At 44.8% G+C, this 5,255-nt stretch overlaps 1 pseudogene; it reads right to left on the reverse strand.

Moving 5' to 3' along the window:
* Positions 1-1,208: 1,208 nt before the first annotated feature.
* On the reverse strand, positions 1,209-2,097 carry LOC102766968 (annotated as a pseudogene).
* Between the last annotated feature and the right edge of the window lie 3,158 nt (positions 2,098-5,255).

Here is a 5,255-nt window from a genome sequence, read left to right on the forward strand (position 1 = left end):
TACGTGCGTGCCTGCACGTGGTATTTTGTGGAAGAGCCACACTCAAGGGGCTAAAGAGCTGCATGTGGCTCGAAAGCCGTGGTTTGCCCACCAATGAGCTAGGGCAACACTTGTTGGTTTTTTTTTTTTCATTAAAAAACAAAACAAAACAGCCATCCTGGTAGGTGTGAGGTGGTATCTGGTTGTGGTTTTGACTTGAATTTTTCTATCTAATGACTGATAATATCGAGCATCTTTCTATGTGCTTGTTGGCCGTTTGAATATCTTCTTTGAAAAAAATGTCTATTAAATTCTTCGTCTTTTTTGTATTGAATTATTTGATTTTCACTGTGGAGTGGTAGGAGTTATTTATTTATTTTGTTATTAATTAATTCCTAACCAAATATATTATTTGCAAATATTTTCTCCCATTCTGTGGGTTGTATTTTCCCTCTCCTGAGTGTATCCTCTGATGCGTAAAAGTTTTTAATTTTTTTCATCATTAGGAGATAATTTTATTTTAGAAGTGTCATCTTAAACTGCAAGAATGCCCATTAAACATCACAATTACACATGCCAAAGGAGAAGCCTTGTTGGCAAAATGCCCACTTAACCCACCCAAACTTCTCAACTCCGCCCTTTGTGGACCTTCTATACCCATCTTTATAAAAGTGTTTTTTTCTTTTTTTTTTTCAACAAGAGAAAGTAGACAGATACATGTTGGTAAATGCTAACTGTCCATATTCACAGAGACACAGTAACCTCTGAGCCCAGTACACAGAGGAAGGAGGAAAAAGCTAGAATTCTGTGCGCTCCTGCCCAGGGGCCAGCACCCTCCAGCTCCCAGCGACCTAAGGGAGCAGAAGGGTTTTCTTTTTTCTTTCTTTTCCCTGCAGAGCACAGTGGTGTTGACTCCATAAAGCTTTGGTTGAGACAGGGTGGGGTAACAATGAATTTGGAACAGAAAGGGGCAGGTGTTCTTTCCCCATTGTATTCTGCCCAACATACATCCCTCCCCCCCGGGACAGAAAGGGACAAAGATTCTTTCCCCACTGTATTCTGCTCAAGGTACCCCACCCCCGCCTGCTCCCAAAGGTGAGAACCATGGTGTAAAGGAGAGAAAGGAGACCTCAGATACAGGGCAACTGAGCATAAGAGGAAAAAATAAAGAGACTGCCACTTGCTCTTAGGGACTGGAGAAAATTTGAAAAGGACCCATCAGTGTTCCACTAGTCATCTTCTTCATCTTCCTCTCCTTCCTCCCCCTCGTCATCATCTTCATCTTCTTCACCTTCATCTTCATCCTCTTCTTCATCAATATCTTCCAACCCTTCCTCTTCATTATCATCACCATCTCCTTCTCCTTCCCCTTCTTCATCATCCATGTCAGGAAGCAAGTACTACTGTAATGGATTTGACCAAATATCCTCTTTGATGACTTCTCCCAACTCATCTGCACCTGCCTAAGAATGGTCAGTAACTATGTAAAAAGGCTCTCTGGCTCCTCATGCTGTCCCTTCCTGCTGGCTTTATTCTTTGTTTGACTTGAATGTTTCTGCCAAATCCTTTCCAGATTTCCATTTGATTTCAGTGGACTTTGAAGATGCATCAGCACTCCCATCCAGATAAAATTCTTTAGAGAGAACTTTATTTTTGAAGTAAGGATTTTCATCAAAATAAAAATCTCTTCTATGACCTGATTTAATATCTTCAAATTCTGTCACTTCAACTCTTGTCAAATAAGGCAGTGCCTCTTCCCCCTCTTCCCCAAGCAGTGCAGATACCTGTAGATGGTTGACAAATGTTGTTACCCCAAAATTTTCAATTTTGGGGATCAATTCTGACATCTTCTGAAAAAAATGATTGGCGGAGTGTGTTATATTTCTGTTCTGCCTTCAAAATCTCCTCACTGGCTTGTTCATTAAGTCGGTCTATTTCGTTTTGTACTTTATCAATATGTTCAACTGCTTTTTGTTGTTCTTTTTCTTCCTTTGGCAAGTCCTGAGGGGTTGACTTCTTCTCCTGCTTGGGGGCAGGAGGCCGTTTTGGTTTCTCCGTTTGAAGTGGGAGTGAAGACTGGTGTTTGGGGGCCATGCTGTGAGGAATGTCTGAGAATCAGACCAGAGGGAAGTTGCAAGGCTAGAAGAAGCTCTGAGAGCTGACTTAATTGATGAGTACAATTTATTAGCTGTGCCTTTGGTGTCATAGCCCTGCCCCCAAATCATTGCTAAATCCAATGTCATGAAGATTATCCTCTATGTTTTCTTCTGAGAGTTTTATAGTTTTAAGCTCTTATGCTTAATTTTTGATATATTTTGAGTTAAATTTTCTCTATTGTTTTTCTATAGCTATTGTTCTCATTTCGGTTTAATTTGTGCTTATTTTCTAGTTCCTAATATATACACTTAGGTTACTAATTTGAGATTTTTTAAATGTATGTATGTATTGCTATACAATTTCCTTTAGGACTGCTTTCTCTGTGTCCTATAAGTGTTGGTATGCTGTATTATTGTTTTTGTTTATCTCAAGATGTTTGCTCAATTTCCTAGTTATTTTTTTCCTTTTTAAAAATTTATTTTCTTTATTGATTAAGGCATTACATATGTGTCCTTCCCCCCCCCCATTTCTCCCCCCGCCCCTGCTCATGCCTTCACCGCTCCCCACCCCCCAGTGTCTGTGTCCATTGGTTATGCTTATATGCACACATACATGTCCTTTGGTTGATATCTCCCCCTCCCCCCCCACCCTCCCCTGCCTTCCCTCTGAGGTTTGACAGGCATCATACAAAGTTTCTTTTCTGACACAAGAATTGAAACTAGAAATCAATAACAAAAGAAAAACTAGAAAATTCACAAATATGTGAAAAATAAACAACACTACTAATCAACCAATGCATCAAGTGTCTAGTGCTTCAGCTGGGAAGACTCAAAGGGTTTTATGTGACTCAAACGGCGAAAAGCTATAATAGCTGGGACATGAGGGTCACTTATAAGGACAGGGCATTTTTACTCTGTCAGCAGTGCTAGGATGCCTGGCGCACAGGCCCCATGGGGACTGTCAACTGGAGCGCTCATTCATGGCTATCTGCATGGCTTGGGCTTCCTCCCAGCATGGTGACCTCAAAGTAATGAGACTTCTCACATGTTAGGCTAGGGCTCCAAGGATGAGTGTTCCAACAATTAAGAGGAAATGGCACTGCTTCCTGTGGCTCAGCCTCAGAAGTCACACAGTGTCACTTCCCCTTCTCCTTGGCCAAAGCAGCCACAGACCCCCAGATTCAGAGGGGACACAGATCCACCTCTTGATGTAGGAGTGCCAGAGAGTATGCAGCCATATTTTAAAACAGAAGTGGTATTCTTTGCACTGGTTCCAGCTTCCTGATGGGGCTACCCAGCTGCAAGACAGGAAAGTGTGCAGTGGCCCCCCTCAGGGACACTGTTCTGCCTGCCCTATGCTGGCAACACCCTCCCGAGAGAACTGGTGACTCTGAGCCAGGGGTTGTGAAGTTCTTCTGAGAAATCATAAGGAAAGAAGGAGCTGGAACTCTTAGTTATTAAGCACCTACTTTGTGCCAAACACATTATACCAATTCTGGGGAGCAGGGCATCATGGGACATATAACAGGAGCAGGACAGAGCACGTAAGTGCTCATTATTAGTGGTATTACCATTCTTTTTTCATGTTTCCCAAGGAAGACTTTGTGAATTGCTTTTCCCTGTAAATGTCGTTTAAAGACAGAAAACAAAGTTTGTGGTCCCAGAAGTTTGGGGGAGGGCCATGTTCTCACCACACCACTGCTTATGACCACATTAAGGCCACTGCATCAATTCTCAGGGACCAATGGGCCAGCTGCTGTGATGACCGGCTCCGGCTTTCTCTGGCTCCTCTCTGGGTCCTCAGTTTCCTTGCTGTTGGTTGTCAAGTGGCCTGGCCAACTCTGGCTGCCTATGACCAAGTTGCCTCTGGATCCTGGGGGACTGCTGGGAGGGGTGTCAATCCTGCCTCTGCTCTGTGAACCTGGAAATGGGTGGTTTCCATGTGCCTTCCAGCCATAAACCAGAGACTGCCCCTATTCCCTGCACCTCTGCCGCCCCCAGTACCTCTGCCAGCCTCGGGGACAGTGCTAGGTGGTCACTTTGGAGTTTCTCTGTGTCCCTCCCTACAAGAATTACTGGGAATTCTAAGGATAGAATCCAGCCAGGCTGTAGTGGCAGCAGCCCTGAAACTGGATACAATCATAGCCAGGAACCTCCTGACTGCACCCAACAGACCGGAACCGGACAGAGGCCAGAACACCGCCTGATTGTCACTCTCACCCCTGCGCAGGCCTGACTCTCAGCCACAGCCTCACATGTTCTTTTCGATGGAAAATCAAGGGGCATCCAGGAAGATGGCTTAGGCTCCAACAGGACAGGCCCAGAAGTGTCTGTGCCTGCTGTTGTCTCTGGGCCCCAGGGCACAGGATGGGGAGCAAGGAGGAGGCTGCCAGCAAAGGTGGAAACCCTGCTCTGGGACAGGGAGCTGGACTTGTCAGGGGCTAGCTTTGTGAATCGTGGTCTCTGGTGTCACTGTTATGATCTCCCCTGCTTCCTCTCTTCATGGTGCACTGTTATCTAGCTGTCTGTCTGTGGATTCTAAGAAAGAAGACACCTACTAAGAAGGGCTCCTGCCCTAACTGGGCTAAAATTTAAAAAACAAAACCAGAAAAACAGAATGTAGCAGCCATTTCTACACGGGAGCCTTTCATGCAAATTGCACTTCAGGAAAAAGCCTGCACTGAACTGCCAACTGAGCCAGCCCTTATGGAGAAGTTCCTGGGATCCTATTTCAACCAATAGGACTGAGGCTTTCCCCATCCAATCAAGCTGCACAACTATATCCCCCATCCTCTTTTTCATCAACCTATCAGAGTGGCTCTTTGCTGACCTATTAGTCAGTGCCTTTTGGACCAATCAAACGGTGAGGACTTGGAGTCCTCATTTGGATGAGGATGGACCAATCAGGGGACCAGGGGCAGGGACTGCTGTTATATAAGTCAGCTCCCCTCTGGCTCTGGGAGCCCTGTGGCTCATTCCACTGGAGCTAAAACACTGGAGCAGAGCAGACCAGCATACATTTTTATTTTGAGATACTTGTAGGTTTACAAGAAATTGTGAGAGACAACACAGAGAGAGCCTGTGTGTCCTTTACCCAGTTTCCCCCAGTGCTTATAGCTTGCAAAACTGTAGCACAGTTTCATAGCCGGGATAACGATGTGAATGTGGTCCACAGACCAA

The sequence above is a fragment of the Myotis davidii genome, unplaced genomic scaffold (assembly GCF_000327345.1).
Source record: "Myotis davidii unplaced genomic scaffold, ASM32734v1 scaffold353, whole genome shotgun sequence".
Taxonomy (NCBI): domain Eukaryota; kingdom Metazoa; phylum Chordata; class Mammalia; order Chiroptera; family Vespertilionidae; genus Myotis; species Myotis davidii.